General features: G+C 48.3%; 1 long non-coding RNA gene across 1 annotated transcript in view; it reads left to right on the forward strand.

The window, feature by feature from the left end:
• Nucleotides 1–1729: 1729 nt before the first annotated feature.
• Nucleotides 1730–13220, forward strand: part of LOC102729284 (uncharacterized) — a 36681-nt gene continuing 25190 nt past the window's right edge. The window contains exons 1-2 of the long non-coding RNA XR_014146956.1: nucleotides 1730–1790; nucleotides 5881–5949. This is a non-coding gene — a long non-coding RNA (uncharacterized LOC102729284). The remainder of the gene's footprint in view (nucleotides 1791–5880; nucleotides 5950–13220) is intronic.

Raw genomic sequence — 13220 nt, forward strand, 5'->3', positions numbered from 1 at the left:
AAAAGAGATCAGACTTGTGGTTCCCAGAGGGAGAGCGGAAGGGAAAATGGAGGAAGGTGGTCAGAAAACACAAACTTCCAGTGAGAAATAAGTAAGTACTAGAGATGCTGGGCACAACATGATGACTACGGCTAACACTCCTGTAGGATACGTCGGAAAGTTGTTAAGAGTAAATCCTAAGAGTTCTCATCACAAGGAGAACTTTTTCCCCTTTTTTCTTCTTTCTCTTTGTTGTATCTTGTATCTATATAAGAAGATAGATGTTGGCTGAACCTATTGTGGTAATTATTTCACAATAGACGTAAATCATGCTGTACACCTGAAACAGACAATGATGTATGTTATTTTTCAATAAAACTGGAAAGAAGCACATGTCCTTATCTCAGACTGAATCAGCAGAATGACTACAGAGATACATCAAGATACATACACAGTTGTATCCATTCAGACTCTGAAAAACACATATGTTCTCACTTATACATACAGACACACACATGCACTGGTCACCGGCTCACAAATGTATTCTCCTACACACACACACACACACACACGCATAACACAATCTCACCAAGACACACGCAGTCCCCCATACACACACACATATATAACATTGGCACATAAAAGCAATACATACCCAAGGACATGTAGTCACATACACAAACCTACAAATTCACGTACGTATGCATACTTACATACAAACTCAGGCATGCTCGTAGATCTCATACGTACACACACGTTTAACATTGAGGCACATAAACACCTGTGCATATCCACAGAGACACATTATAGGCACACAAATTCATACACAGCTATCAATATGCTTACATGTATAAGCATACATAGACATATCATTCAAGACACACACACACACACACACTCCTATACATCCTCCCAAACATATATGAACACACGTACAAAAAGACATTTAAAAAAAAAACTGTGCCCTCATATACACACATATATGCTCCCATTGCACATTTCATTCATTCATAGATTCATTTATATTATCAAAAAGTTGCTAAGGAAACTTCCTTGGGGCACCTTCCAAATTCAACCTTGTGTTACAGCTATTTGTGTAAGCCCAGCAAAATGCACCAGCACATCATTTCTCCCCTCAAACTTGCACTTGTAGGAGAGGAGGTGCGGGCTATCTCTAGCCCGCCCGCAAGCCCCCCCCCCCCCCCGCCCCGGACGCAGGGCTCAGGCTCCTTCGTCTCGGTCTCTGCCCAGGACCCAAACCCCCACCGGGAGGTGCTCACTAAAAGTCCACGGCTAAAGGTGCATTCCCTTCCGCTAGTCCAACAAGGGAAGGGTGGGCCTGTCGGTGTAGCTAGGAAGCGCGCGTCCACACGCTCATCCGGGAGTGGGGATCAGCTGCGGGGAGCATACGACCCTCCCTTCTCCGCTTCAGCCGCGCCGCTCCGCTCTTCTCCACCCGGCTTCCCGCCCCCAGCCAGCCTGACCTTGGGAGGTCCCCAGGGGCAGGGGGCGGGGCTTCGGCCTCCCTCGAGCCCCTCCCCTCCTTCCTCCTCCCTCCCCGAACCCCTCCCCCCTCTGGCCCCTCCTCTCCGCCCTCCCTCCTCTCTAGCCCTCCCTCCTCCCTCCTCTCTAGCCCTCCCTCTCCTCTTCTCTCCTCCCTCCGAGGCCACTTCTCGGCCCCCTCCCTTTCCCGTCTTTCCTCCTTCCTCCTCCCTCCCCTCCCCTCCCCGCCCTCGCCCCTCCCCCCGCCGCGCCCGGGACGCCAGAGGCTGAGTCACCGCTGCGGCGCTGCGGGCACGGCGGGCGAGCAGGTAGGGAGGGTGCGAAGAAAGCGACGTGCGCCCGTCGCCGCCACCACGGACGGGGCTGCGTGCCTGCGCACGGCCCTCTGCGGCAGAGGCCTGGGAGGGGGCACCGATGGGCGCCGGGGCCGCGGCGGGGAGGGTCGGGCGGCCCCGGCGGGCGCAGATTCCGCCGCCTTTGCAGCAGCCGCTTTTCGGCCTTCTGAAAGAGCGGCACGTAGGATGGAGTCATAAACTTACACCATTAGGATGGCATCCAGGCCAGGCAGCTGGCGGCCCACGGGCAGATCTTCCCTGCACCTGGTTTGTGTTTGACCCACGGAGTGTTGTTTAAATTTAAGCAGATACCGGTATTTAAACACCATATGATATTCCGTAGGGGGAACATCAGATTCCCAACCCTTGAAAAATTAGAATAACATGGCCACACCGGACCCATATTTCCCAGGACAATGCCTAATGCTGAGTGCGGCCGCCTTTTTTAGGGCAGTACATCTTTCTCTTTCGCCACAGTCCCCACGACACCTTCCTTTTTCACCTAGGCCACTGAACTTCCTTGAGGCTACCTGCCACGCCCTTCATCTAGTGATTACTAGTCCTGTCCATCGTACCCATTTCTCAGATGTCAGTGGGGAAGTGGAGGTGGGAGTTTCCTAGAGTCACAGAACATGTGGCCTTAACGCTGAAAGAGAAGCCAGCCTTTTCTCACCCACTCATCTTTTTCAGCAAACCATCTTGCCTCCTTTGGTATGCGGACTAAGAAAGGGAATTGTCTTGCGAAAGGTGGGTCCCAGAACATGATCTGGGGGTCAGAGTGCGCTCCAAATGGGAGATGACTTGGAGCAGTAATTAACCAGGAGAAGGGTCAAATAGCTTTACATTTATTCCTGGATGAGAGCAGATCATACTAAGAAATTGAGCAGAAGCAGAGCGCCTCCAGCGCCTCCCTGGAGTTGATGGTACATTCTGGGTCTTTCTCTTGGGGTCACAACAGAAGGCAAAACTGGGGCAGGTGGATGGACGGAGGAGCTAACAATTCTGGCAAATTTGGTTAGAATAAACTGTTTTCAAGTTCCTGGAGACTTGGCCCGTGAGACACGAGACTGTTGTGTAAGGGGTTGCAAAAGCAGTTATTGCTTGGATTATTCTCTGGTGCTTCTCAGCCTGTGATGTGTACATAATGAGTCTGGTAAAGTGCAGATTCGAAGTCAGTAGGACTGGGATGGAACTTGAAAGCCTGTATTTCTGACAAGTTTCCAGGTGATACCAATACCGCAGGCCCCCAGACCCCACTCTGAGTGGCAAGGCTCTGGACTCCTTGTGCCTTCTAGTTCATTCCTAAGGGTCATTGTTACATGGCAACCAAAAGGAGGGGCTCAGAATCCCACAGACCTGGGCGTGAGTCCCTGCCCACCCCTGAGTAGCCAGGTAACATTGGGCAGGCCACTCATCTTCTGTGTGCCTCAATTTTCTCATCTGTTCAGTTGGAATCAAAGGATACTTACTCCCTTAGGAGGATGGGAAAGGAAGAATGAACTAGATGTGTGGCCCCAGCACAGTGTGTGTCTTGTGGTGGGTGCTCGGTAGTTTCTGTTACCGTGTGCTCTGTGGGCCTGCCCATAAGCAGTGACACCCATCAGCAACCTGGTTAGGGAGGGGGATATAGAAGACATTTCAGGATAAGAATCAAACCCCCTAATATGGCCTGGTCACTACTCGGCCCACCCCTTGCTGCTCTTCCCCATTTTGTCCACGCTTCAGCCGCGCTAGCCCCTTACGGGTCCTTCAGCCATGGTACTTTCTGTCCTCAGAGGCCTCGTACATGCTGTTGTTCTTCATACTTCTATCTGCCTGGCCCCTTATCCTTCAGTCTCTAGCTCCTATATCACTTTCTCAGAGATGCCCACCTTGATCCCCAGAATCTCTCAAGTAAGGATTTAGGGAGTATATTCTGGTAGAAAGGGAAAGCGGGGACATCTCTTGAGGCTGCGTATATATAGGGAGGTCACCATTCTTACTTAGATCCTACATTTAGAGCAGCTTTTGAGAGGGAGATTGTGGGGGGGTGGTCAGAGAAACTAAACACTGCCCCTGCCTTTCTGCAAAATAGAAAAGGGCACAGCTTGGGCAAGCAAGCAGGAACTGGGCTTCAGCTCCCGTCTGCCTTCTCAGCTGGTTACCTTTGTGCAGTATACAGACTGTGCAACCTTATGTGGCAGCCCGGAGGGCTAATGCTTCCCCCAAGCTGCCTCGTGACCTGCTTAATCCTCCTGCCTGGATTAAGCTCCTTTTATAAACTTTCTTAACTCTGTAAAACTCATCGCAATTGGAATTAGGTATCTTGGGAATGATTTATTTAAGCTCTGTCCCCTGCAGTAGACTCTCTATTCCATCAGGGCAAAGTCTATCCATCTTGTTCTAGGCCGCATTCTTAGCTTGATGCCTGCAACAAAGCAGGTCCTTCTTAAATACTTGTTGAATATTCCAGGAGCTCACTGTCTACCAGGGGAGATGGGACTCATTGAAATTAGCTGTGGCATGAGATGGGCAGGCATGGAGCCTGGTGCAGCCCCAAGGAGGGAGAGGTCACTTCCAGCCAAGGTCATCCAGGGATGCTCGCGGAAGAGGTGGTGTTCAGCTGGGTCTGACAGAATAGGTGGAGTTCACCAGACCCAGATGAGTGGGAGGGTGTTCTTGGCAGTGGAAAGAGCAAAAGCAAAGGTACAGAGGGAGAAAAGTTCAATGTGTTCCTATGAGAAGTCACAAATTACAGTCAGCCGACTGGCCAAATGTGTTTTGCGAATTAGCTGCCAGTATTAAAAAAAAAAAAATCAGGAGATTTCACATAAAGATCCAGATTTCCGGATTTTCTTTAAAAGACATTGGAAGATACCACCAAGGAATAATTGCCTGGCCCTGAGAAGTGACAGGCCCTTTAGAACGTCTGTGCTTGCTCAGACTACTTTCCCAGCTGTGTTCGTACACCCGGCTCTCCTTGCTCCTTGCTGTTCCTTCCTGGCCTGCCGTGCAGCTGGCTAGCAGACCATTTGATGCACCCATGGGAGATGCGAGAGAAGTTGGTTCAGAAGGTACAGGCACTTAAATGCCAGACTAAGGAAATTGGCAGATACCCACCCTGAAGGAAATGAGGAGCCACTGAAGGATTGTGAGCTGCAAACCTTTATTGTAAATCATGGTAAAGCTGTGGGGGACTCCCAAGAAGGTCCTCGAGGCCTGTAAAGAACATGCAGAAGAGGCATAATAACCCAGAGTGAGGGAGCACCAGTGCCCCAGTGAGTTTTTTTAGACTGGTAAATAACAGGCCTCCTCAGCTCACTAAGTAGTAAGCTGGTAACTGCAGGGATTTGGGGGTCTTCTCCAGCTCCCCAGGGCACAGCCCACAGCTTCCCTGGCCAAGCCTGACTTCAGAAGCAGGAACTCTGGGCCAAGGAAGCTGGGGAAATTCTGGAAGCCGAAGGAGTGGGGAGCTCTGCGTGGGGCTTTCAAAGAAAATAAAACGACTTACCCAGGGCTAGGGGACAGGGTGCTCCCTAAAGGCAGAATTTTCATCTTAAAGGTTTCTGATTACTCACACGCAGGTGACCTCTAACTTGCTTCGGCTTAGCCTTGAATATTTTCAAACACATCATTTTTCTTTAAAAATCAGTGTCATTGTCTTCTGTTTATAAAAATAGTATACTTGTTAGAAAAAGGGAAATAGAGAAAAATAGAGAGGAAGACAATAGTTATCAGTAATCCTACCACCCAGAGGTAACACGTTGGTGGATTTCCTTACCTTTATTTATTTTTGTTTTCAGTGTATTTATACTCCTTAAAAATGAAGTAAGGGTCATATTTCATATACAATTGACTGCCCTTTTCTGATGAACATTATACCGTGAATGTGTTACCATGAGAATATATTAATGCATCTTTCTGCAAAATCCTTAAACAAAAAATTCACAATAGGGAAGTAAACGTTATATGTTGGCATCACTTTTCCAGGTTATTAAATATGCTTTGAAAAAACACTTCGTATGTTTGTTTCCTTCCATTCTTAAAGTAGTCAGGAATCTGCATTTTTCATCTTTCAAAACAGATAAAAGAGGGATTATTACCCCCATTTGACAGAGGATACGGAATCACAGAGATGAAGTGATTTACCCAAGTGAGTAGCTGGGGCGGGGGTGGGGGGGGTGGTGTGCCTGAACTGCAAGCCCCAGGCCTTCTGAGTCTAAGTTAGTGCTATGGGGCGGGGAGGGGGGACACAGGATGCCCTTCCCCACCCCAATCTTAGTTAGTTTAGATCACATCAGCTGTGCTTTAAATACTGGAAATCAAGGAAGGCTTTAAATTGAGTGCAGTTAATCTGGGTGCACTTTGTGAAGGAGGCAGGTTTTGTTCCAGATCTGGAAGGTTTGTCCAATTCATAGGTAAATTAGTGGCAGACACCCAAGCCTCCTGACTCCCAGGTTAATAATAATAACCAGCCTTTATCATGTGGCAAGTGCCTTACTAGGTCCTTAAATACTACTTATGTTATTTAATCCTCATCCCGAACCCTATGAAGCACTGTTATTTTCACCAATTTAAAAATGAAAAAACAGGGGCGCCTGGGTGGTTCAGTTGTTAAGCGTCTGCCTTCAGCTCAGGTCATGATCCCAGGGTCCTGGGATCGAGCCCTGCATCGGGCTCCCTGCTCAGCGGGGAGCCTGCTTCTCCCTCTCCCACTCCCCCTGCTTCTGTTCCTGCTCTCCCTATCTCTCTTTCTGTCAAATAAATAAATAAAATCTTTAAAAAATAAATAAACAAAAATGAAAAAACAGAAGCACAGAAAGGGGACGTGACCAGCTCAAGGCTGCAGAGCTGGTGAGTGAGGGCAGAGATTTGAACCAGGCAGCTTGGCCCGAAAGCAGTTCCTGTCACTCCATCTGTGCACCTTCCCTGCCTAGGCTGAAGGATGGACTGCAAGGGCCCAGGAAGCGGGGACTCTCCACCCCAGACTGGGGTGGGGGGTGGGGATAGGGGATAACCCAATGGCTGAGAGGCTGTGCGACAAGAACCAACCGGGGAGGATACCCTATCCCTCAGAGAGGATTCCCAAAGTGGGAAAATACAGATTAAAAAATGAAGTATTCCCCAGAGTATTGGGCAACCCGGTGGCTAGTCCAAAGCGGTTGTGTCTTGGTCCCTCTTTGATTTTGAAATAGACTCCATCCTGAAAGAGTAGCAGACTTGGAATTAAGAGACACGACACAACTAGTCCTGTCTCTGCCGAGATCTGACTGTGTGATCTTGGGCCAGTCGCTTCCCCTCTCTGGTTCTTGGAGGTTAAGGCTGGTCCTTCCGGCCGGTCTTGCTGCTCACGTCTCACTGGGATGTGGCCCACAGGTTGCTGGGTCTCTGGGATGATGCGGTGGATCCCCAGCGGCCTGCAGGGCTCTGGGGGCCCAGAGTGCGGGGCCAACCCGGTGTCTGCCCTGCTCCCAGCCCACCCCGCCCCTAAATCCTTCCCCCACTCCCATGCCTGGGAGAGTAAGGGTCAGCTCACAAGCCTGGGAGGCACTTGAATTCCTCCCTCCACCTCTGCTTGCCAGGTCCTGCTGGCCTGAAGGAATGCCTGGCTTGCCCCCTAAGAGCTCACCCCAGTGGCTGTCCACTCATCCTTCACAGGCCTGAGTTCCCTGGTGCACGTTCCCAGGCAGCCCTGCCGCCCAGACCAGGAAACCTTCACTTGCTCCCCACTGCCGCTGGAGTAACGTCCAAACTCAGAATGACTGAGAAGGCCTGTCTCCACCTGCCCCCAACCTGCCTCCCCAACTCCTTTGCCCTGTCACCTTAACATAGAGCTTGGTGATTCTTTTTTTTTTTTAAAGATTTTATTTATTTATTTGACAGAGAGAGATATAGCGAGAGCAGGAACACAAGCAGGGGGAGTGGGAGAGGGAGAAGCAGGCTTCCTGCTGAGCAGGGAGCCCGATGTGGGACTCGATCCCAGGACCCTGGGATCATGACCTGAGCCGAAGGCAGACGCTTAACGACTGAGCCACCCAGGCGCCCCGAGCTTGGTGATTCTTAAACGCAGAGGCTCAGCAGTCAGGCAACCAGATTCAAATCCCGAGTCTGCCTGTTTCTAGCTATGTAACCTTTGACAAGTTACCACATATCACTCAACCTTGACTCCACACCCTTAAAATGGGGGTGGTAGCACCCATTCCATAGGACTGTGTGAAGAATTAAATGAGTCACTTAGCATAGTTCCTGGAACACAGTAAACTCGCCTTAAGTGCTTGGTGTCATTATAACAATTCTCAACCACATTCGGCTACCACCTCCGACTTCCTAAAGCTGGTCATGCTCTTTCCCAACACTGTGTCTCCATCTATGCCTGGAAAACCCTTCCTCTTCCTTTTTCTCCACCCAATAGGCTCCTACACACTCTTTAAAGCCCTATCCAAATGTCACTGTGAAGACTTTACCATCCTTCCCAGTTCCTTTCTCCTCTGTCTGTTACCACCTTAACCCAGGGACCACACAGCATTGCCAATGATGGGACAACCAGCTTTCTGTGCCTTCTAATAGGATGCAGTAGACTCCACAGCTCCATCTGTTTTGGCTTTTGCCAAAAATGTTGAGCCTAAATCCAATCAGGTCTTTAAAGCTAGCTTCAGTTTATAGGAATTTCAGGGGTAGAGGAACACATGGAATAACACCCAGGAAAGCAACCAGACAAATCCAGAAGGTGGGACAGTTTATAAGACAACAGGCATGATCTCTTAAAAGTCAATGTCCTGAAGACAAAACAAAAGCAAAAGCAATGGGAGAGGAGTTTCTAGATTTAAAGAGATCGAAGAGTCTTAACAACTAAATATAAGATATGATTCTTGATTGTATCTTGGTTTTTTTTTTTTTAAGCTATTGAGACCATGTTTTTGGACAATGGGGGAAATCTATGAACTGGGTATCAGATGATGTAGGAAATGATTGTTAATTTTGTGAGTTGAGGTAAGTGTATTGTGGTTATGGAGGAGAACTCTTATTTTTGGGGGGTGGGAAATGCATGCTGAAGTGTTTAGGGCTCAAGTGCTGGAATATCTGTAATTAACTTTCAAATGTTTTAGCCACAAATTTAACATATAGTGAGATGAAGTAAATATGGTAAAATGTTTACAATTGTTGAATCTGTGTGATCTATATGTAGGTATTCAGTTTACAGTCCTTTCTACTTTTCTGTATGCTTCAACATTTTCATAATAAAAAGATTCTTCATTGAGATATAATTGACAATAACATTATATTGGTTTCAGGTGTACAACCAATAATTTGATCTATGCATATATTGCAAAATGATCACCACAATAAGTCTAATTACCATTCATCACCAACACAGTTACAATTTTTTTTCTTGTGATAAGAACTTTTAACTTTCTTAGCAACTTTCAAACATACAGTACTGTAACTACAGTCACCATGCTGTACGGTATATCCCCAGGACTTATTTTATTTTATAAAAACGTTTTTTAAATGCTTTTCTTAGGGCGCCTGGGTGGCTCAGATGGTTAAGCGTCTGCCTTCGGCTCAGGTCATGATCTCAGGGTCCTGGGATCGAGTCCCGCATCGGGCTCCCTGCTCCTTGGGAGCCTGCTTCTCCCTCTGCCTTTCTCTCTCGCTCTCTCATGAATTAAAAAAAAAAAAAAAAAAATCTTTAAATGCTTTTCTTGGGCTCCCACAGCAAGTTTTTGGGCCTTCATTAAAACATGAATCACAATATATAGAGGTGATGTATACCAGTGGGTCTTGCCATTCAGATTACAGATTATGAACTCCCCAGGGGTAGGAACCAGATCAACTGTATTTCTCTTATGGTGCCAGATTTATAATAAATACTCATTAAACATTTGTCGAATGAATGAAGACTGTGCTATTGCTGTAGTGCATGATTCATCAGTAAACTTATGCTTAGGAATTTCCAGAATGAAAAATGATCATGGCAAACTTTCATCTAAGCCCCTAATTTTGTTGTGGATTTTTTGCATTAATTTTGGTTTTTAGAATATTGCATTCGAGTATTATTTTTCTAGCTTACTAAGTGTTGGGGGCCTCCCTTATTTTAGTGCTGGAGACACCCTGATATGGGCCCGATAAAACAGGTTTTTGGCACATGGCTGACTAATGCCCCATTGCCCTCTGGGAATCCTTCCAGATCCTATCACTTTATTTGTCTGACAGAATTGACGTTTGTTTGGCCTCACTGTAACATTGGCCTCACTGTAACATTGCTCTTGTCATCTGACCTGAAGAGAGGTTTGCAATCTGCAGTGCATATTTATTTTGCTGCCCCAGCAACATTCTCCCTTCTCTGGCAACATCAACTCTGTGCGGCTTGAGGACCCTCCCCTCCCTGTCTGCAGAGCGGGACTCCAGCCGGTAGCCCAGAGGTGGGCATGTGACTCCGTTCCGCCAATCAGAGCCTTGCAAACCCTGGCCACAGTGATTGCTTTGGAGAGGTCATGTGACTCAATTACAGCCAATGAGACTCAGTTCTGGGGGTTTGACCGGAACTCTGAGGAAGGGGCCCTTTCTCTTTTCTGTGGGAGCATGAGGTAGCATGGAAGCCGCCATGGGGACTTGAGCCTCTCTGAGACTGGCGCTCACACAGAAGACAGTATAGGGTGATGGCGTCAGGGAGGAGACATCCTGATAGTGTTTGAGCTCCTGGATCCGGTTGTGCACAAAGCAAGTCTGCTGTCTGAACTTAAGGGATGTGTGGGCCAACTTTAACCTAAGTCAGTTTGAGTTGTGTTTCTACCACTTAGATGGTTCACTTCCTCTTGCCTGTGGTCTGGCCAGGCTGGCCCCCAGGAGATGCCTTGGGGAAGCCGGGCACCTAGCACTGGACTTCCGCCCTGAAGGTCTCCATCCAAGGTGTCTTTCGTCCCTGGGCAGAGGATTGATAGAAACCACAGTAATTCGACAGAGCATTCCTGAGCACTGGATGCACTGTCAGGTCCTGTAGTAAATATGTACACATCAATTTACTCCTTGTGTACTGTAACAGTTCTATAAAGTCCATTCCATGAACTCCAGGCTGAAATCATCCATCTACTCCCAGACCAACTGCCCCAAATCAACAACTAGAGGCAAAGAGAAGGCCCTAGTTAACCAGCAGACAAGCCTGCTTCCCACTCCATTTAGTCTCTTTTGTCAATGGGTAGACTTTCTAGGAGGCAGACTCTTAGGTATTAACAAACCCCTCCCCCCACCCTTTCCCATAACACTGTCTGCATCTGGAAGTGAAGGGCCTAAGGGCAGCTTCCTTTGGCCTGGTAGTGTGCTCAGGATCTAGAGCAGTGTAGGCTTTCAAGATTGGCAGGTGGGCTGACCCATTGGCCATCTTTGCCATCTGTGCTCATCTGTTCATTCAACAAACATTTATTGAGTGCCAGGTACATGCCAGATCCCATTCTAAGCACCGGGGATGCAATCATGAACAACACCGGGGGCAGTCTCTCCCCCCAGGTTGCTGACAGTCTTGTCAGAGAGGCACGCATTAAACAAATAATTTCACATGCAGTTATTTAATTACAAGCATGGCAAGCACTGAGCGGGAGCAGTTCAGGCTGTTAGGATTGCCATGATGGAGCGTTCATTGTGGCGCTGTGTTTGGTGCCGAGTGCTGGGCAGAACGGGGAACCAGGCATGGCCCCCATCACTGTGCACAACACACACAGCATCGGACAGGCTGTGTGTCTCCAGCCTGCAGCCGGTGAGCAGCTGCAAGGTGACAGCTTTGACATCCGCTTGAAAGAACAACTTCACTCCTGCTTCCACAGAACCGAGTGTATTGAACTGGTTCCATTCACCTCCCACTGTGTCTTTCTCTGACCCTCAGTGGTTTTTACTCTCTAAGGTCGGAGAAATTGGGACCATGGTCACTGAGCCAACTGAGAATGTTTTGTTGGGCTCTGTAAAAATAGGTCTTGGGTGAGAAATACACATGGTTTCATGGAGAGGAGAAGGCATCAGGAAAGGGAAGGAGCTGGGTTTTTAAACTGCCTGTGCCCTGTGGCTCCAGCAAGCTGGGGACAGGAGCTCAGCTGAGAGGGCAGGCTTTTTGTGATATTTCTGGCTGCCTGGCCCCAAGGGTGCAGACCAGAGTGTGGTGCCCAGCTCACCACAGGGAACTTTCTGGATGGCTTGATTATTCAGAGCATGTGATGCTTTGGCTCCAGCAGCCTGAGGCAGTCAGGGATTCTGCAGAGCTGGGAATGCGGTTCTCACCAGCAGAGGTGAGCGTGTGTGTGTGTGTGTGTGTGTGTGTGTGTGTGTGTTCAGACCTAGCAGGTCTGGCCTGGTCATTTTTAGAGCCAGCTTCCCAGCAGGATAAAATAGTCAGAATCACTTGGCCGCCTGGCCCTGATCCAGGCCTGAAATGTGACAGCATGGGGAGAAATGGAAAGGAGGGAGTGGCCTCTGACTATATCCCCCACTGGACTGAAGCATTCTGAGGGCAGGAAATGCAGTTGATTCTTTTTTGTGTCTCCTGAGCCTGACACCCTGGGATAGATGTCTTTCATCAGCAGCAGCATTGCTCCAATATATTGAGGGCTTACTATATGCTAGGCATTAGTTCATCTAATCCTGACAACAACCCCATGACGTAGGTTCTTTTTTTTTTTTTTTTAAGATTTTATTTACTTATTTGAGAGAGAGAGAGGGCAAGCAGGGGGGAGAAGCAAAGGGGGTAGGTGAGGGAGGGGTAAGAATCTCAAGCAGACTCTGCCCTGAGTGCAGAGCCCGACGTGGGGCTCGATCTCATGACCCTGAGATCATGACCTGAGCCAAAACCAAGGGTCGGACACAAACGACTGAGACACCAGGCGCCCCCATAATGTAGGTTCTACTAGTATCCTCATTTTACAAGGAGCTGGGGCTCAGGGGGGTGGCGCAAGAGCCACACAGATTTTACCATTTGAGAGCAACATAGAATGTAGCATTTTGTCCTTTTGCCAGTGCCTTTCCTTCTATCGATAATAATAAAAGTAAATAACCTACCCACTGAGGTCTGACTCCTTTACAGTCCCAGAGTCAAGTGCTTTATGTATATCATTTCATTTAATCTTCATATCAACCTATGAAGTAAGTATTACTATACTTCTGAGAAAAGAGAATAACTTGGCCAAGGTCACAGCTAGTAAGTTACAGAGCCAGGATTCAGCTTAAGAATGTATGGCTCCATTGGGGCGCCTGGGTGGCTCAGTTGGTTAAGCGACTGCCTTCGGCTCAGGTCATGATCCTGGAGTCCCGGGATCGAGTCCCGCATCGGGCTCCCTGCTCGGCAGGGAGTCTGCTTCTCCCTCTGACCCTCCTCCCTCTCATGCTCTCTGTCTCTCATTCTCTGTCTCAAATAAATAAATAAAATCTTTAAAAAAAAAAAAA

This window comes from Leptonychotes weddellii, chromosome 7 (assembly GCF_054177405.1).
Source record: "Leptonychotes weddellii isolate Sample4059 chromosome 7, ASM5417740v2, whole genome shotgun sequence".
Taxonomy (NCBI): domain Eukaryota; kingdom Metazoa; phylum Chordata; class Mammalia; order Carnivora; family Phocidae; genus Leptonychotes; species Leptonychotes weddellii.